The sequence below is a fragment of the Phodopus roborovskii genome, unplaced genomic scaffold, assembly GCF_943737965.1.
Source record: "Phodopus roborovskii unplaced genomic scaffold, PHOROB, whole genome shotgun sequence".
NCBI classification, from domain to species: domain Eukaryota; kingdom Metazoa; phylum Chordata; class Mammalia; order Rodentia; family Cricetidae; genus Phodopus; species Phodopus roborovskii.
In genome coordinates this window covers 2,976,726-2,998,907 of record NW_026126443.1, presented here as the reverse complement: position 1 = coordinate 2,998,907, position 22,182 = coordinate 2,976,726, and positions in this window count along the sequence as shown.

Here is a 22,182-nt window from a genome sequence, read left to right as displayed (position 1 = left end):
CTCTGAAACTAAATTCTTGAACTTCTTATGCCACTCTTTAAAAGCGTTTACCCATTCCTTAAACTGTCACCACATTTTACAGTTTGCCATAATAGTAAAGACATTTACTTGTGGAGTGGATGTCATCTATTTAACCATAGCATTGTCTTTCTAGATAAGACCTTCATGCTCTGAAACTTAGCTTGCCTAATACCAGTGCAGAATAATGTTCCTCCAAAGGTACCCACACTTTAATAAGCCCGTGAATATTGTAGCTGAAATACAAAAGGAACTTCATATGAAATTATAATCATAATGAAAGATCATCCCAAGTTATTAAGGCTGAATACAAACATAGTTTCTCAAATCTAAAAAGAATGACATATTTAAAAAAATCATATCACCAAATATTTATATTTTATGGCCTGTAGATATCACTAAGTTCTCTTCTCCATCAGCCTTTGAATCTAAGATATTCTGACACCATTATTGTGTTTGCAGCAAATGATTTATTTTCCTATGTATTACAGGTGTTAGTGTGCATAATCTCCATTGTATTTGCATTAGTATGTGCCAAATGAGGCTCAGCAATCTGACCGACAACAAGTGCTTCATAAGGAATTAGTAAGATGAACAACCATTCTAGGGGTTAGAGTTAGGAATTATCAAAAAATAAGAATATGATACTGTGAGAACAATAAGTTGGATATTTAAGTTGTGGTTACCACCCTTAAAAGTGACAAGCTCAAGTGGAAACAACCAGAACCTAAGCATATACTATTCACCCCAGATTATTGCTCTCTTGACTCTGTACAAACACAAAACATTATTGAAAGACCAAAAAGTGAAGTTAAATGAAGAAAGTCTGACCTGGAAAACTAACCAATATCTGTTCCTTGGAATTTGCTAGCTTCCTCTCACCAGGTCCTGAGATGACGAGAATTCACACTGCCCCTCCTTTCTGCCCCTCCTTTCCTGTGAGTCAACAGGTGGTAAATAGGGTCCTTAGGAAACAAAGAGATAGCTGCAACTCTGGTTTGCCCAGACAAAATTAATTAGCACACCCTGAGGCCCTAAGATCTGTTGACCCTAATAGCAGACCATCAGGCCTCCAAGGGTCACATACTCAATGGACCCCCTCCCTAAGCTTGTGGGTTTGCCTTTAAAAACATCTTGGCCAGGGGGAGTGGGCTTCTCTCTAGCCTGCATGCTGGAGGAGCCAGTTTGTGCAAATGTTTCCTGTTCATTAAAGCCTCTTGCGTTTTGCAGCAACTGGACTGGACATTGAGTTCTTGGGGTACCGACTGTACCTGGAAGACTCCTCATCCTGAGGGTCTTACACTATAACAGAGTTAGGGTGCTCTCTGAACACCAACTGCACCTGCACTTTCTTTTAGAAGGTCTTAAATATTATCTACATTTCTCATACACCATATCATTTCTTCAGTGTAGGAGCTAAAACCTTAAGCAAGTCAGTCAATATTCAATATGTTCTTAGAAAATTAAAACTAGTAGAATTAACTGGCTGTAGTATCTACATTGTATTAAAGGGGAGGGACTAAGCCCAGGGATTTTAGTGAAAAATCCTAGTTATGTAATTTAACTATGCAATGACCACACCTCAGAATTCCTGATTATCCCTACTTGTGATGTGTTTCTGTGTGTAAGTACATAATGCTTATTTTTGAGGTTCATTCTATTTATTTCTACCAATTTCATTTACAAAGTACTCTCACATCTAAGTTCACTGACAGTTTTATGATGTGTGAAAAAGATGATGTAGAATTTAGATATGGAAATTAAGCTGATCCTAGCCTTATGGGAACTATTTCATTTTGACTGTGACATCTGGCCAAAGCCTTAGGTAAATACAGACATTTCCCTTAGCAGTTATTGATAAGCCAGTTAAGAGCCAGAACAAAACTTATCAGAATGATTCTAGTGTATCTAAGCATGATTCCTGTTCCACTGGAAATAGCAAGAGCTTTTTGGGTAACAAGTTCGTCATAGATGTAACAATGAGGAGAGCACAAATGCATGATCAGTGACAAGAATGGTCATGAATGGAGAATTCCTTATACAGAGCACTTGATCAGGCAGAAGAGGTTGCTGAGCTGTCACATATTACACAAAAAGCCTGTATGGCATGGCTGAATCAAGAAAGTATTGACAGCTTACATTGACTCTCCTAGTTTGGTTACATTTTGGCTTATTATACTGTCTCAACACCAAAATTCATATCCCACTATTGATGAATTAGACGAAAATTAGTTCATAATGATATTCCCAAATATAAAGGTACATAGATTTTATTATGAATGTACATCTCAAGAGAATATCTTTTTTTCCCACAAGATTTTCATACAAACAGGCACCCAAGAGGAGATTGTCCAGTGCATAAGAATGTTTGTTGCTTGCTCTGCAAGCATGGGAAGCTGAGCTTGAACTGTCGGCACCCACATAAAAAGCCAAGCATGACTGTACATGTCTGTAACCCTGTTTTAGAAGGCAGAGACAGGCAGATACTGAAAACTCAATGGCAAGACAACTTATCTAAAATTGCCAATATTGTCTTATAATAATGAGGTGAACAGTGATAGAAGACTCCTAGGGTCCTGCTTTGGTCTCACATACACACACATATGCACACTTACACAGCAAGAAAATGTGAATTATATGTTTTGCTCAACTTGACCTAATATTTTATTAACTATTATTGTTTTAACTAGATAGATTTGGGGGTTATAATGTTACAGTTGAACTTATGTATGTAATATGCAACATCATGGTAATATTGTAAAATCAATCAGACAATAACATTACAAATGTTTTGGTAGACAGTGTCTATTTGATTTGGAACATATTTAGTTCATTTAGTGTTGCTTGTATGTACATGATTTCAGATTGACCACTTGATCCCTTAAGAGAATAGCAATGAACCCATGAGTGATGTCTAAGAACACACACTCTATAATCATAGACTCCTTTTTAGCTACCATTATGTCTACAAATTGTAATTTGTGCTAAAGGGAAAAATAATGGCTCAGCTATATGAAACTTTCCATGTCTATTTACAGCCTTTGAATTTTTCCCATCTCTGATCATGTTCTCAAATCAGTCACTGTCAATTATATTACTTCTTCATGCACCATGTGTCCTCTCATCATTTTTCTTAATTAATTATAGCATCTGGGATAACAGTTTAGGTATAATTGATAAGGAGTTCTTAACACATATGTACAGGTTCACTACGTCATTCTCCCTCTACTGCAGTGCTTATCTTGATTCAGTAGGGAAAAATACATGTCCCTGTATCTGATACAATAGGTAGAGACATTGCAAAGCTTGTCCCAAAGGGCAATCATTAAATGTGAGTTTAAAAATGTTTTTTTGAAAATACTTTTTCCTAAATTCACTAAATCCTCCAACACAAGTGATAATGTATTCATAAACAATGAAATTCATTTTATGCATTACTTGTTTTTGTTTATTTATATTATCCTACCATCAAATTTAATTTTATTGCATTTGTTCTATTACAAAATCAACATTAATTCATTAATTTCTTAAGCTTCAACTCATCACATGATCTCAACTTTGATGTCTGTAACTCACAGAACTTAAAATGCCACTCAATTTTTAGTCTGTGTATTCTAAATGACCTAAATAATATGTTCATAAGTTACTTTCCCAGAATGCATTTTTTACATAAATGTGGGTAAACACTCTTAAATAATTTGAGTCATAACCTTCTGTGTTAACAAGAACTTTTAAAATTATGCATAGTAATAATACAGTAAAAATATGGTATAGAACTATGGGATATTGAAGTTGTCATTTTGAGTGATTCTTTTATTACTTTATATTGCAAAGTAATTTTTCATTATTTAAAAATTTTTGTTAAAAATATAATTACATTTCCCCTCTTCCCTTTCCTCTGTCCACCACTTCCATGTCCTCTCTATTTATTCCTTTCCTAGTTCCCCATTAACTTTTCTCAAATTCATGGTTTCTTTTTTTTTTTGTTATTGTTGTTATACAGAGATATAAGCATAACTATATAAATACATTTAGTTCATTTAGTGTTACTTGTATGTACACGATTTCAAACTGATCATTTGATCACTTAAGAGAGTAACAATGAACACTTGAGTCATGTCTAAGAACACAGATATATAACAAAAATATGAATATAGTATTCATATTGAAAAATACAAATGTATTAACAAAATGATGAGGACAACTGAATATTTGAACTTTTAATAGGGATAAAGAAATGTTGAAGACAAGTCAACATGAAACAATTGGAATTTAAAAGCTTAAGAAAACTGACTAGAGAACTCAAGGAGAACGTCTCTTAAGCAGAAAGATCACGTAGGAAAAAAAATAGCAGGATTGAATATAAAGTATAAATTAGACAAAACAAGCAAAAATATGAAAAACTGAAATCACAGAAAATGAACATGCAGGAGTGTGGGACACCACAAAAACACAAAATATACTAATCACAGGCATAGATTAGTGAGAAGAATTTCAATGGCATAGACCAGCTCCCCAATAAGAACATAGAAGATTACCTTTCCAAACTAAGGAATGATTTATCCATACAGACACAAGAAAATTGCATCCCATCAAATAGATAAGACTATAACCATGTTTAAGAAGTATTAAATTAAAGGAAGAATATTTGTTTCTTAAAACTTTTATGATATTTAATTTATAAAAACATGTTCACTAATAGGCATATTTATTAAAACTGTAGACCAACAACAGAAATATAAACTCCTGTCTTTTTTTTTTTCTACAAACATTATTTTCAAATTGATTAACTTAAAAATGATATTAACTCTGATTTCTCTCATAGGCCCAATGTGTGAATGTATTGACATAAAAAAAAATGATATTTCTAACATTATGTACTATAGTATATTTAGTTATATAATTTAAACATATATGTTCAATTACTAAACCCCGTGAATATATCTGTGACTTTATTTGGTAATTTATCTACTTGAAGTGGTAATAAAGATTATGACATATTATACTCGGATAATCTAAACCAAATAGAAGGTGTTTTATAGGAGGGAGGAATGTAGAATTTGGATCCAGTGACAGATAAATCATAAACAGACACAGAAATACAGCAAACAATGCCTGTAAATTAACTTAAAACTAAGTCACTAAGGAATGACAAGATTTATTGCTACCATGAATGAGAGGAGAAATCCAGGTAGACATGCTGGTAGCAGGCAAAGACAATTCAAATTTTGACCTAAATTTTAAGAAATTAGAAAGAAACATTTTCTGCATGGAGAGTGAAAAAAGGGGAAGTGATTTTTACGAACAGAGAACACATCTGAAGATAAGAGCAAAGCCAAAATGTATATATGGGGACTCAGTAGTGAGGTACATGTACAGAAACCCCATGTTAAGCTTAAGGAAAGGGGATTATGAAGACTGAACACGTCACAGAGAACAGAACCTAAAGCTGCATGTCAACATGCTGACACCAAAAATGGATTTTCTTCATGATGTGAATATGAATGTTATTAATTTCCTTTATATACCGTTTTCAGTGTTAAAATCCACACATTGAAAATATGCTGTTTATTATTTATGAAATAATCTCAATACAAATAATGTAAATATTAATACAAAATGGACACTTTACCCACCTTAAAGCAACATGTATCCATTGCAAATGTATTACCAGAAATTAGTTGTTAAACAGTTAAAAGATTGTGTTTAAGTATGAGGGATATACATGGTGATCCATATTCATATATATATATATATATATTCATGTATGCATAAACACATTTCAATATTTTCAACAGCCTATGCAAAATTGGACTGTGTTTGTTCAAAACATTTTTATTGAAAATAGATTTTTCTTACATACAATATATCCTGATCAGTTTCCTTTCCCTCCACTCCTCTTAGCAACTCCTGCCCTCTCCTGTCTTCCAGTTCCACTCCCTGTACTGCTTTTCAGAAAGAAGCACAACAAAAGAAGATACATTAAGACAAAGCAAAAGCCTCATAACAAGACTGTAAATGCAACAGAATAGAAGGAAAAGACTCCCAAGGGCAGGCAAAAGAGTCAGAGACATACCTCTTCTCACTGTGAGCATTCCCAAAAAAAATACCAAGCTAGCAACCCATGTCTGGTTTAACTTAAGGCCCACTACATGAGGGGGAGCCCATGCCCAGCCCTGCCTCAACGACCAGGATTTGGTGACAGAATAGCCCAGAGACATAAAGTACAGTGAAATATGAGAGTAAAAATAAATCAATGAGCCAAACTCCTGGAATCTAGTCTCAGAAAGGGAGGAGTGATGTGCACAGAAGTCAAGACCAAGCTGGAGAAATCCATAGAAACTGCTGACCTGAACAAGGGGGAGCTCATGGACTTCTGTCTGATAGCTAAGAAACCAGGATAGTACCAACCCAGATTCCCTGAATGTGGGTGTTAGTTAGGATGGACTTTAGGAGCCCATCCCTCATATAGGGATATTTTCTCAACCTAGACACACAGGAAGGGTCTAGACCCTGCTTCAAATGATTTGACAGACTTTGAAGACTCCTCATGGAAAGCCTCACCCTCCCTGGGGAGCAAAAAGGGGATGGGAAGGGGGTTGGTGGGGGGAACAGGGGAGGACAGGAGGGTGCAGGAACTGGAATTGACATGTAACACAAGCTTGTTTCAAATTTAAACTTAAAAATTATAAAAAAAAAAAAAAAAATCAATGACGTGAGTCCTAATAATATTCTGGTACAGGCCTTGTAAGGAGTAAGGGGACCGCTGCTGGTCTGGTCTGGCCGCTGTGCCAGCCCCAATTAACACACTGAGACTCTGTATTTGATATAATTCTGTTTGCCTGTTACTTGTTTCTTATCGGCTAGCTCTGTCTTAAGTATTAACCCATTTCTATGTATTTCCAAGTGGTCTTACTGGAGAGTGGGGGCTGGCGATTCTGCCTTCTCCAGACTCTCCATCTTGACCCCTCCTCCCTACTTCCTCTCCTCCTTATCTCCTAGTCCCTCCTATCTTCCTTTCCTATTGGCTGACAGTGCTTTATTCATTAGTCAGTATGAGAAACATATATACATTATGACATCTCCCATCAAGGCCTAGACCAGTGTCTTGTCCAGTTGTCATCAGAGAGGCTATTCCTAGCAGCAAATGGGATCATATGCACAGACCCTCAGCCAGACATTATACACAGTCGAAAATTTTTAAATCATAACACAAATGAAGTACCTAGTTAGTAGATTTAACCATAATAATATTTTAGTTTCTCAGTATTACATGTTTAAAATTTTATGTTTTTGCTTCTTCCAATTGTTCTGAGTTATTTTTCTCTAGTTATGCATTTAAAATATTTATAACACGGGTGCTAATTACCTCATTAATATTTCTAATATTTGCCATAAATATCCACATGAAATGTGACTATTAACTTTCTCCCACTGTCAGCCTTCTAACTATGGTGGCTTTGTGAGTGAAATTCTTTTCCAAACCTCTTCAATCTCCCATCCAATATCTCAGAACTACTTTAGCAAACTGAAAGCTGATATAGATTTTACTTAGCTGAATGCTAAGTAACTGAATGCTGGATATAGATTTTACTTAACCTTGTTTTTCTCTGGATAAGAAAGTCTGTCTGGACTTTGAAGAACCCCCAACAGAAGGCCTCAACCTCCCTGGGGAGCAGAAAGAGGATGGGCTGGAGTTTGTTGGGGGTGATAGGGGGAATGGGAAGGTGAGGGAACTGGGATTGACATGTAAAATGACTTTGTTTCAAATTTAAATTAAAAAAGGGGGGGAAGGCTGTCTTCTTTTTTTTTTTCCTTTGCTAAATTTGTGATGGAGATGCATTCTTACATTTTAAAGTCATTAAAAGTGTTTTGAGGGTAGTTCAAATGACTCCTAAAAGAATAAAAGCTATTTCTGTTACAAGTGCTGCCATCCAGATACCAAAAGTAAAACCTGGTAGGAGGTTAAACTCTGATGATTAGACTTGAATTTAACCTGAGAACTTCCTTTCTGAGGCCTGGCATCCATATACCAGAAGGTGCCAATGGAGGAAGCAAGTCATAGTCCTATCCATCTTTTACACTGTGAAGCTACAATAATGTTTATATATCTTGACAGTTATATATAATGTACTATTTAATAATTATAAAAGAATTTAAGCACAGATAATATAAAATATACAAAATGGCAAGGCAACAATAAGGTACAAAAACTGCCACTCACATGATGGTTGCAACTAAAAGTTCTCTAATTGGTCTTATGGGCCATTGAGCAGGAGGAAAATCATATGTGGTATTAGAAACCTAATCAACTTCCAGGAGTTAGTGAGATCATGAACCTTAGAAAATAATCTACTACCACCATTGTACTGGACCAATATAATTCTTCACTAAAGTATAAATCCTGCCTTTATACCCACAGAAAAGTTTAACTACAATTCCTCACCAAGGCAGCTTCTCTTTACAGCAAGTAGAAATCAATACAGAAAACACAACTGGACAGGTACAGAGATCAGAAGATCCTAGAGACACCAGGCCCAAGGGAAACATTTGCAAGACAGTTCTTGCATCTATGGCTGAGAGAACATTTTAAAAGAGGGTGCTAAAATATTGTAAGAGTCAGTATGCCAAGGTATCTTCAGTGAGACCACCTATCCTAGGACAGGCTGCATAAAAAAGACATGAATAATGACCAAATCAGGATAATATGGAAAGAGAAAAATCTCAGTAGGTCATAGGGCCACACAAAACTAATGACTGCAAAGAGAGGGAGGAATTCACCTCTACCAGGCATGAGCCTTCAAATTAGTTACTCCACACAAGGTACTTAAACCGGAAACGATATATACACAGACAACAAAAACAGACTCAATCATTTGCATTTGAATCATTTTGTTAGTCTGTGTGTGTCTGTGTTCTTTGTATAACAATAATCACAGAAAGAAAGAATTTATCAATTTAAAGGGGTTGGGGTGAACTGTAGGAGGAAAACAAAAGTGAGAAGTGATGTAGTTATATTTTATTTAAACCTATATTTAAAATTTGTGGCCTGATAGAACATTAATTAGTCAAAAGTATGCTATTTAAAACACAAATACTTAAAAAAGTATAATACTAAACAATTTTGAGGATATAGCAACTTGTGAAAGTAACTATTTCCTCTATGAAAGCTTAATGTTTCAAAGCATGAAGAGAGTTTTAAAAGAATAAAGCACAATGTGATCAATATTAACTTCTATGATTTATCACATACTACTAGCTCATAGCATTCTTTCCTCTTTAATTTGAGTCATGCAAATTTTTGCCAATTTTTGACTATTTTTACTGTTTTCTAATTACAATTTTGCTTTAACACAAAATGTTTGCCATAAGAAAACTTAGCATTTAGGAAAAAAAATGGAATCAAGTTGTTTTGTAATTCACATTAAGGAGCCTATCACTGGGATTCATATGTAATTATAATTTCAACATGAAGTGTGTATATCTTTTTACATTGTTCTTTTGAGACAGGGTTTCTCTGTAGCTCTGGATCCTGTCCTGGAACTCACTTAGTAGCCTCGAACTCACAGAGACCTTCCTATCTCTGCCTTCCAAGTGTTGGGATTAAAGGTGTGCACCATCACTTATTGGCCACTATACCTTTATGGATCAACCACATGCAGACAGAATAGTCAATGCACAGTAAAACTTACTGTATAGAATTAGACTCATGGTTGCAAAAACTAGCATTCTGAAAGAGTGCTAATATTGAAAGTACACATTGAGGTATATCAAAATGAAAATGATTCTCGCCTTTTATTTTAATTACCTGACATCAATCCTCCCTTCTGGATGTTGTTCTCTTTTCCAAAGGTACCTCTTTTCAACCTGTTACAAAGCTCTACTCCCCTTGTGTATACAACTGCTTCATTGACATTCAACTTCTAACCTGTATCCTAATGTAGTTGTAAATAGGTTGCATTTCTTTTAATCTTGTGGACTTTTTATTTATTTAAGTTTATATAGTCAACATAAATTTGCATATTATTACCTTCACAAAATGAACAAAGAGCACAACAAATCATATCATCAAATGAACAAAAAACTCAATAAATGAAAAGGATACATGAATAGACGATCAAGCAATTTAAAAGAGAAGGCATTTAAATTGGGTCTCATGGTTCCAGAGGCCTAGTCCATAACCATCATGGCAGGACACACAGCAGTGGACAGGCAGACATGGTACTGTCACAGTAACAGAAAGATTACACCCTCATAGTCAAGTAAGAGACAAAGAATGAGACCATGTGAATGGCTTGGACTTTTTAAATATCAAAGCCCACCACCTGTGCCATACCTCCTTCAACAAGGCCACACCTCTTTTTTTTTCTATTGGCCTTTTATTTATTTTACAGTTGCTTTTGCTTCCACATGCAACAATGTGTAGTATAGTATGACATTCTTTAGAAGATTGTGCAGTTTAATCACGTCTCAATTTTGACACTGATCATTCATATCCTGATATTTGTGATGCACTTATTTTCCTGCTTTTATAATTTCCAGTGAACTATAACAGGAAAATAAATGCTTCACAAATATCTTTAAGACTTATAATATATCTAATACACACAACAATGGTAGCTATACATAATATTAACAAAAGTACAAACATTCCGGGTTCATCATGACACTGGTTTGTATAATAAGGCCACACCTCTTAATTGGTCCCAAACAGTTCTACCACTAGGGACCAACACATTCAAATATGTAAGACTTTGGGGTCTGTTCTCATTCAAACCCCAACAGGTAGTAAAAAAAATTCTCATACTGTAAGTTTGCTTTGCTTTTACCCTGACAGATAAAATTATCTCTTGGTACATGAAAATTAAGTGATTTTTACAACCAGTGTAGGTCTTTAAATAAAATTTTAGCAGATTATATTTTTTACATTAGCCTTTAATGTTTCCAATTCCTTAAATATGATCAGTGTTAACACATTTTGTGGAAATAAAATAAGCTTAAAATACTGACTCAGGGAATTACCTTTATTTTTTGGAAGACAATGGATTTTCCAGTAGAGACATTCCATGGGAATCCTGAACCATTGACTTACACTGACTGTAAACAGTGGTTTATCTGGCCCAATTAGTCATGTAAATCACAGGAATCCCCACTAACAACACTTTCACTTGTTCAGCAAAACACATTTCCCATTTCCCCTACTCTGTCCAAAAAAACACTCTCTTAATCCTGTCATATTTCTCACTTAAATAAACATATTACAAAAACAAAATAATGAATAAATATGCATTTTAAATATTGTGCAAGTACTGAAAACAAAGTCATATAATAGTTACAGCAGCAGCTTTTAGCTTGTGAGTCTCAAGCCCTTTGGGGATAGAATGACCCTTTTATAGGGCTCACATATTGTTATCCAGCATATCAGATATTTATATTATGATTCATAATATTAACAAACTTATAGTTATGAAGTAGCAACAGAAGTAGTTTTGTGGTTATGAGAATATGAGGAACTGTATTAAAGAGTCATAGCATTAGGATGGTTGAGAATCACTGACATATAGGGTTACAGGGAATTTTAATAGTAGTATGTATTTCCATTCAAATATTTTAAATAGAGTGAATAAAAAGTGCATAAATAAAAACAAAACCTGATATGTAAAGAAGGATATTAGTCTTTAAATATATTGAATGAAGTATAGAGAATGGTATGAAATAAAGCAGAAACTTTGCAAGCTAGAATAACACATTTATAAGAAATGTGCAGCAATAGCTCATTTTGTTATTCTGCAAATGACCCTCTGGTTCTTAGAAGATAGCTGAGTTGAAAGGTAAATAAAGATACCCATCAGAAAGTTTCTGTACTCATCTGTACAAGAGATGATAGACCAAGTCCACAACATAAGAGTAGAGCTAGAATAAAATTGATGAAATTCAAAATTCAGAGCATGAGAGTATAGCAAGAATTCTAATTGGTCTTAATAATAAAAACCTAGAGTCAGATATAGGAGTTAATGCTGAATGATCAGAGAAAGAAACCAGCCAGACACTAGTTCTTACCTCTACTGAATCCTTAGACCAAAGAAGTGATCCTGTCCCTATGAATACTTAGACTGAATGCTGTCTCTATGAAACCTCAAGACTAAAGCACTGAGCACCTATCTCCTCCTGCCTTATACTTTTCTCTGTGCCTAGCCATATCACTCCTGGCTCCATCTCCCTAGTTCTGGGATTAAAAGCATGTGACCCCAATAGCTGTTTCGTTTTGAGACTGCAACAATATAGTATAGCACTGGGTGGCTTTGAACTCACAGAGAGCCATCTGCCATCTGAGTGCTAGGGTTAGAGGTGTATTCCATCACTGCCTAGTCTCTATGGCTAACTAGTGGCTAGTTCTTCACACTGATCTTCAGGCAAACTTTATTTGTTAGATTATAAGCAAAATATCATCACATGAGAGGTACATATATGAGGTAGATACAGGACAGAAGGAGCAATCAATGAATCAGGAAACCAAAGCCAGCCTCAGCTGTACAGTGAGTTCAAAGTTGGCTTGAATTTCATAAGACTGTTCAAACATGATCAGCTCTGAGCATGATTTAGATATGAATTCAGTGATGTTCATTAATGAATTGAATATCTGGTATGGAGAAAAAAGTAGACAAAGATTCCTTCTGAAGTATGCAAATTTGTGTTTACAGAAACATAGCAAAAAGAAACAAGGGGGATAAGAAGATTGGCACAGAGACACGCATTTTCTGTAGGTTCATAAATTATGACATACTTAAAACACAGAAGAAAAGAAGTTGGATACAAGAATCTAAAACTCCAAGACAAACACATAAGGATGGTGTGTGTGTGTGTGTGTGTGTGTGTGTGTGTGTGTGTGTGTGTGTGTGTGTGTGTGAATATGGGTATGGATGGTATTTGAATCCAAGGGACTTAAAATCTGAAAAGACTTCATGAGTTAAATGGAGAAATGGGAATATGGAGAAACACCAAAATGAAGTTCTGAAGCTTCCTCACATTCTGAAATTTCCTCACATTACTGCTAAACAGGAAGAGAAGCCATTTATAAGAACAGGAAGTGATTTTCGAGGAAAAGAAAGACCAGAGAGGCAGAATGAATTTTATGAGATAAGATGCTGCAGGGAAGAAGAATGCACAGTTATGTATAAGAGGAATGCAAGTTGATTGAGGTCTACATTGAAAAGTAAACATTGGATTTGGTTCAATGAAGGTTATGAATGGCTTTGACAAGTGTTGAGTCAGCAGTTATTATCAAATCTGACATCAGCTAAAAGAAATGTAGAAGTGAATATTGTTGCTATGCACATTTCCTTCTAGTTTCTTTTTATTTTCCTTTCTATTTTTTTTAAATATAACAAATAATTCAGGTAAGTCATTTTCAGGAAAGTTTTGAAAATTTATATTTATTTTTAGTTTATTCTTGTCAAAAATAAACAATATAAAAACTTACCTAACTTCCAAGAACACAATTTTAATGATGGAGACAGGGGGTGATATATAGGAAAGAGAAAAGACCATTCCAAAACAAAAATAAGAGAGTTGGATCACGAGAGCTGGTGTAGAGGTCAAGCATTCATAGGAAGCAGAATTTTTATCTATCGATTCAGGAAGAGAGGAGACTATATTGCCATATGGAATGGAGAGAAGGAAAATACATTTCTTTGAAACATTTAAAATTTTATTTTAGAACAGAAATTGAGGCTAATGAGACGACTCAGCACATGAAATCATCTGCTGTCAAGACTGGCAAACTGGGTTCAATCCCTGGAAAGCACATGCTGGAAGAAGAAAACTGATTCCCCTAACTTTGGTCTGTAACTTCACTCTTGAACACATTTGCATGCACACACACACACTACAAATTAACAAATACCCTTTTAAAAATTAAACACAAACTGACAAGATGCTGCACTAAACTTTGCCACACCAAGTGTTGTGATACTGAATCGTTCTGGGAATATAGTAAGGTGACAACTGAAGTAAAATATAATAGTTCTTGCAAAGAACAGTTTTGCAAATTAAACCTTGGTGAAAACCAGTGTACTGATTGCCAAGTTGACTACAAAAGTGATTCACAGCTACAGAGTAACAAAGACCATCATGCCATTCACTGGAGTAAAGGGGGGGGGATAAACCTCAAAAAGATGGTGAAATGTGCCAAGAATGTGGCCATAAAGCAGAGCCCTGACACACTGGCAAGGAAAGCTACTGCCAAGGAGCCTAGATTAAAACTTGATTACTCAAGGGTGAAAGACTAGAAAGTTCTATTTGTTTGTAGCAGAAAAACCTTCCAAAAGTAAATGACTTGTGGAATTTCACAAAAGTGTGTTCTGTTTCTGTGATTGTTGTGCAAGTAGTAGGCATGTTAGTAAGCTGAGAGAATATAGGAACAAACTATAGGCAGAGGAAGTCAAGGCAAAGATTAACACTCAATTTCTGGGGAGAAAGGAGGGGATCTAAAGATAAACAAGCTCATTCTGCAAAAGTAGATTTGTGGCTAAATTTGGACTTTATTACTGGAGAGTCAAAATGGTGTTCTTAGCTTCTGATTTGTCAGCTCTTGCCATGGAGTGGTGGTAGAAATATCTTAGCCCCTAACACTAGAAAGGAGTCGGTTTTACTAGGAATTACTCTTGCAGTCACTTGAAGAAAGGAAGCACACCAAAGTTCAGTGGTTATCAGAAAGGCCACTGAGATGGTCACTCTCATTACCTTAACCAATTGCCTGTGAATGTAACTACAAACATTGGTGACTTTTGATACTATTGAAATAATAGGTGACAGTTTGAACTACTAAGGGATAAGCTTGAACATAATTCACACATTTTAAGAATGCCGGCTGCCCCAAGAAATACAATGACTGAATTGGCATATGAAAAATATGATGAAAAGTTACTTTTCTCCAACACAAAGTAGTAATGAAAATGTAATTTATAAATCTGAAATTTCTTCAATAACACACACACACACAATAAACCGCTTAGGTATCATTTAAATTACAAGTGAGACCATATAACTTTGTAAAAGAAAAAGAAGTGATTAAACTCCTCACAGTGTAAGTATAGATTTCATAAAAGTGGAGAACAGCTCACTGATACATTGGTGCAATAGAATGACAGATAATAAGCAGTAAGTACACTGAAGATATCTAGAAAACAATGTATATTATTTATTAATAGTAACGTACTCCTTTGCGTAAAAAAAAATAGTAAAATATAACTGGTTTTGTTGAGCTTCTGTGGGATTTGTTCCTTAGTTTTCTGCATTCTAGTCTGTTAATCTTTGTCTTTCAGTCTTCACATTCATATTGATGCCAGCTGAGCTGTTAATAGACTCTTAGTGGGACTTTGTTCACAGACTGTGGAGTTTGAAGGAAACTTAAACATTCTACTAACATATACTTGAGTAAGTGCTAGGAATGTTTTTCTGTAGTTTCTCAGCATGCCATGCCTCTTAATGATAATTGTCTGATTCTCTATGTTGTGGATGACTGTGTCTTCTAAATTCCTTCTTCAGTTGCCTGAATGGCTGAGTATATCAGAGGGGACATAAGGAATAAGCAGAGTCTTATTCTCTTTTCTCTTTCTTTCTGCTTAGTTTGTAGCATGGAACCACCATTATTGAACTACAGGCAACTAATGCCTGCTGAGAGAGGGAACGTTAACCATAATATAGGTAGTACTACAATGATTCTCACCTCCAAAGGAGAGAAAGCCACCGATAGACTACCAAGACTCACAGTACGTAGGGCAGTCTAATTATCTCTCTCCTATGGTGTGTGTGTGTGTGTGTGTGTGCACGCGCGCATTAAAGCATGGAGCTACCAACATAGAATTATATGTATTTTTTTCTTTATACTTTTGGTTATGATCTTTTAGAGAACTTTGACTAATGGAATTCCCCCATGATTGATTTCACAGGCAAACCTTTGGTATAATTACATTATGATGGTAGAGTCCTCATAGCAGAATATGCTTTCTTTTAAATATCATCCTAGGGGGACACCTTCTCACTGCTGTCCTTTCTGACATGTGAGACACAGTGAGATGGCAGATGGTTATGAGAAAGAAGATAAATCTGTCAGGAATTTGCTCTCAGACAACCCAGACTCCAACATCCATAAATTTGCTGGCTATGAATCTCTCATCCTTTGGTGCTTTGTTACAGAAGCCTACATAGACTGTGATGACAGTCCTTATGGCATGGCAGTTGACTTAACACAGACTGAGAAATAAAAGAGCAAAGCAAAACTCTTTTTATTTTATGACATGGTGTTAGAGGTTGCATACAAACCATAATTTCTACATTATTTATAATTGCATAAACCTATTACATTCATCAAAACAAAAATGAATTCTACCCAAATGCATGAGTTGTAAGCTGCAAAGAATATTTGGATCTTGGGCTGAACATATTTTACTTTTATTTAAATTAAATATAACAAACACCCAGAACAGGAAAACCATGCTATGGTATCTATGGAAATATCTATGTTGCACAAAGTTAAATTAGGTAAACACATCCATTTTCACACTCATTTGTGAGTTTATATAGTTAAAACACTCAAAATCATCTTTCTTGGTTTTAGGATGTAAATCATCTTTGTTTCCAGCCACCTACTCTGCTGTTCAGTAACACATTAGACCTTCTTACACAGAACTGGATCTTGTGATCAATCCTACATTATAAACTTTGGAGATTAATAAAACAGTGAAATCCTGATCCCTAGTCCTTCTTCCTCCATACTCTTTTAGTCTGTGGAAGCCACCACTCTACTCCCATCTTCCAATATGTCAGTATTGTTAGGAGTGAGATCACTCAGCAGCTTAATATGCAATTCCTGGCTGATTCCACTACAAAGTCATCTCAGAGTTATACTACATGTGGTATACTTTATTATATTACGTGTGTGTGTGTGTGTGTGTGTGTGTGTGTACAAGGTTTATCCACTCGCCACTCGATACTTAGCTTTCTTTGGTTTCTTACATTGTAATTATTGCCATAATGAACATGGAAGTTTGACTTCCCTCCCAGTAAGATGGACTACTGAATTGTAGCAATGTATTTCTTTTAAAAAATTTTTGAAGAAAAACCACATCATTGGGAAAGGAAATTGGAAAAGGCTTAGAGATTTTTTCTTAATTTAATTTTTTTTAATAGCGCAGAGATCTAGAATAGAAAAAAAATACAAATGTTATTTTCTAGATCCTAAGATAAGTGCCTTGTCCTATCATCATAAGACAGTCTTCCTCCAGTAGCTGATAGGAGTGTAGATGCAGAGACCCATAGTCAAACATTAGGTGAAGCAAAAAACCCAAATTAGAGACCCCATTGGGATCCCTCAACTTGGAGCTCAGATAATCCTGTGAAAAAGCTTTAGAAAGGATTGCAGGGGTCAGAGGAGTCAAGGACACCATGAGTATACAGTTCAGGAGCATGTAACCAGAGCTCATAGGGGCTCGCAGTGACTGGCATAATCACAGAGCCTGTATGTATCTAACTCCTCTACATATATGATACGGTTGTTAGATTGATATTTTTGAAGGACTTGTAACAAGAGGAGTCAGGGTGTCTCTGAGACAATTGTCTACCCTTGGAACACTTTTCTTCCTTTTGGGTTGCCTCACCCAGCTCTCATATGAGGGTTTGTGCCTAGTCTTATTGTATGTTGCTATGCTGTACTTCTATATCCCTGGGAGTCCTGATCTTTTCTGAAGGGAAATGGAAGGATAGTGGATATGAGGGAAAGGGAAGGTGGAGGAGGAGTGGTGGTCATGATGATTTGTTTGAGAAAAGCATAATAGAAAATAAAAAAAATTATTTCAAATACAATTGCATCATCCTCCCATTCCCTTTCCTCAAACTCATCCCATGCTTTCTCTTTCACAATCTTCCCTTGTTTCCCCCCACATTGCCCCCTTAAATTTTTGGCCTCTTTTAATAATATACATACATACATACACATATATGTGTGTGTGTGTGTGTGTGTGTGTGTGTGTGTGTGTGTGTTATTCTAAAATGGGATTGCTGCCTAGCATAGGATGCTGAAAGTGACTAAACTAGAAACACTTAAGGGAGTAGAATTTTAACTCTATATTCAAATTGTTTTAAATCCCTTCTCTGTTCAAGTTTACTTTTCATGAGTCCATCTTATATTTAAAAGGTGCTGTCTTCACAAGGCCCATGTATAATGAATATAAGCCAATAAAAATAACAAAATGAAGGTAATTATTTGAATTTCATTTTAAATCTACTACAATATGTTTTAGAGGCATGTTTTAAAGTGGACAGAGATAATGTGGCAGGAGTCTATTTTGTGATGTAACAAGAAACTTCACATATGAACCAAAAGAAAACAGAATACAGAAGTGGAGATAACAAGATTTGTTGGCTTGGAATAACGAAGAAACATCAAGGACACTAAACATGATTACTGATATTACTGAAGCCAGAGAAAAGAGTGACCTGATGATAAAAATCATACAAAAGTCTTAAAGACACATTCTAATTCTCATCAAATTATAACCAAATCACAGTGAAGAGTGGAAACTGTAGATTAAATGATATGGCTGTATTTGTGGGCAGTCCACAAATCCTAGATCAGAGACCCAGGCATGCCTTCAGGAATCAAACTTCCAGGTTGTAAGCTTTTCATTTGTTCAGCTTCCCAAAGATTGTTCACTTAGTCAATTGACTTGATCATTTAGGATCATTTAGAGGCTAATATCAGCAAACCCACCAAAAACATTAGTTAAATTCAGTGTCGTATAATGGGGGGGAGGGAGAATTTCACTTATCAGTGAAATAGACTGAGGGAGAAAAGACCAATTATTAGATAGTGATTTTTAATATATTTGCTGATTTACTTAAAGTTCTGTTTGTTTTTTATTATTAATGTACATCTATACAAATTATTCACAGTTACAAAAGTGCATGGTTATAAAATAATTTCTATACAAAGGTTGACATCTTCCATACTCCTCCCTCACCCTCCCACCACCAAACACCAGTGCTTATGAAAACTGAGAGGTTTATGGACCCAGCCCTTGGCCAGCAGTGTGATTTACAAAAGGCCTTTTGGTCTTGCCTTCCTTATTTCCTTTTGCCTCTTTCTGGGTGCACAAAAGCAGACAAGGTTCCCTAGCTTTGAGGAAGCTGTTCCTTTGAGTAATGGACAAAGGTATCTCCTTGAGCTCTTCTACAATAGAAAAGAATGGCAGCACATGTGTCTATGGAGAAAATGGAGCTGTTGGCTTTTTCCAAATGTTAGAATGAAATTCATATACTGGTATCTTTAAACCCATTACACCAAGGCCTTAACTGAGACCACAAAACTCTATAGCATTTCTGGGCAACCCATTTCTTCATGTATCCATGGGAATCCTGGTGAGAATGGAAAAGGAGGTGGTCTCTTGAGGATAATGAGAAGTACATGGTCCAGGATGGTTTGGTGCAGACATGCAACCTTTTCTAAAGACCAAATTTCTTGTTCAGAACTTGACCACCATAATCTTGTTAGTTAGTTATGACATGACAAAATCTTTAGACACAGGATAATGGAACCTTTAGGAGGTCAAGGAGGTCAGAGGGAAGCTGGGAAGAGACAGGTTTTCATTAGATTGTTTCAATTACAGCATTGGATCTATTCATATTTCCTGTGCAGACAGACAACCAGATAGGGTCCATAATTGTGTATCAACCTGATAGCTGAGTGGATTGTGTCAGAGAATTGAACCCAAGTTCCAAAGTAATGTTCTCTAAGTCAGCAGATAACCAACGTAAATGGACCATAAATATACATATGAACAAACAAATGCCCCATCATACACATACATTTTAGATAGTGTGGAAAAAACTAAATGAAACTTCTAAAGTTCTGTTTGTACTGAAAATATGTTAAGCATGACTTCACTTGCTGCCTAGAACAGAATGTCCTAGGGGTGAATGGGACTGAAACAATGGGTTGTTGCCTTTAAGAGCCTTCTGACTGCTAACTGTGCTTCTGTAAATTCTGCTTGTTTGACTGACCCACCTTGTGATTTTAGAGTATAAGGTGATAAAGAAAGCTTTTTAGGAGTTGTCCTAACTTTGGTTAACCAGTAATATCTCCTCTCTTCCAGTCTTCATCAGTGTTGGAGTGCATATTCCAGAAAGATTCCTGCAATAGCCTACATTGTGTGTGTGTGTGTGTGTAATTTACTTATGTCATTTTGATTTCTGAATGAAACATGATAATTAAAGTGAAATAGAATCTATTTCCTATGATTTTATATGAACAATCATAATTTTCAAATTATCTTTTTAAAAATAAGGTATATTCTTGGCACCCCTCTCTCCAAGTGCTATCATTTCCCATGTGTACCTGAGACTCTTTTGTCATCTATGATATAAAACAAATTAAACATTCCCTTTTAATAGAAAAAAATCTAAACTTTAAAAATGTCATATATAAAAATACAATGTATTCATCATATTCTCAAGCCCAGAGAATAAACTTATCATCTAGTGCTCAAGGTCAGACTATATCAGTTGGTCTTCCGGTCCTTGACTATTACTAACTAATCATCAGTTACCTCACCCTCATTAGTCTAAATACCAATACTGGAAAACTAGTCAAAATACAAAAGTTTCTTTTGAAGTATTGTATTTTAGTATGGTCACTCAAAAATTAAATATGTTTGGATGGAGAAAGAAGCCCCATACTGAAAAATAAATCTTTTAGATTTTAATTATATTTATTTATTTAGCAAATGTAATTCCCTCCTCAAAATGAAAAGTTCTAGTAAAAGTTATTTACAGTAAACTGGGAGAGATAGCTATTTATATGCCAGAAGGTTAGGCTGGGAAAAAGTTATGATTAAGGGAAGTCAGAAAAATACAGTCCTGGCTCTCTGTGGGTGAAAATAAGAAATTTTATTTACTACAAGATGAACCAGTTCACAAATCTTAACTTTTTAGTAATTTTTTTCAAGATAAATAAAATTCTTAAGTGGAGTGTTCACATTTATTTATTTGTTTATTGCATAACGGAAAACTTTACAAAAGTCCAAAACTAGGCCATATTGCCTTATCAGGTAAAACTTTGAATACGTGCTTCTCACTCTGACTCTGACTTTCTCCTATCTTCTATCCTGTCCAGCATATTTTTCTTCCCTTTTCCCATCTTTTCTGAGACATCTGTTTGCTTTGTACCACCTGCCAGAGTGCTAGTCCCTTCCACAAAAAGATAATTTATTCCTCAACTTTAAATCTCCAATATGCAGCACAGTAAATGCCATCCAAATGGGGGATTAGGAAGTGCTTTTTGTTATTTTCAAATAAATCTAATTCACAACAATTATTCAGGAAAGCCAAATAATAAGAGTAAAACCAATATCTGATACTGCAATGTTTGGACTTGGCTGTCAACTTGGAGGAAGCAAGTCTCTAGGCATGTCTGTGGGTGATTTTCTAGATGAAGCAAACTAAGTAAGGAAAATCCACCTTAACTATGGGCCACGCCCCTCCATGGGCTGGTGTCCTGGGTGGGACAAAGAGAAGAAAAGGATGTGAGCAACAGTACTCATCACTGTATTTCCTACTCAGGATGCAGTGTCACCAGCCACCTCATGCTCTTGGCACCACGCAATCTGTGTCACAATGATAAGCTAAGTCTACTGTTCCTTCCTTAAGGAGATTTTGTGAGGTACTTTGTCACAGAAACTAGTATGTGATACAAATATGCCTATGCTGAAAATGGTTCATTTAACAAACTTTCAGTGGCTTACAGTGTTTTGGGAGGATATGGATCATTTAACCCCAAGCAGCAAAGTTTCTAAATAGTTTCAATGAAGCATTCCAGTGAAATTTTGTCACATTTTCATAATTAGCAAGAAGTACAATTAGGGATAAGAGTGGATATTAAGGACATGTATTTCTTGTTTTTTTTTCATACCTGTGATAAAATATTTGACAAAATAGAATAAAGAAATGATATTCCTCTTTAGATTGTAAGTCTACACAGTAGAGCCAATCATGAGGGAAAGCTTGAAGGGAAATGTGACTCATGGCCACTGTAGTGGGAGATGCACAGGAGACCAGAGATGAACACTGATGCTCATCATCTCTTCCTGCTTTTTGTACTTCTTCAGTAAG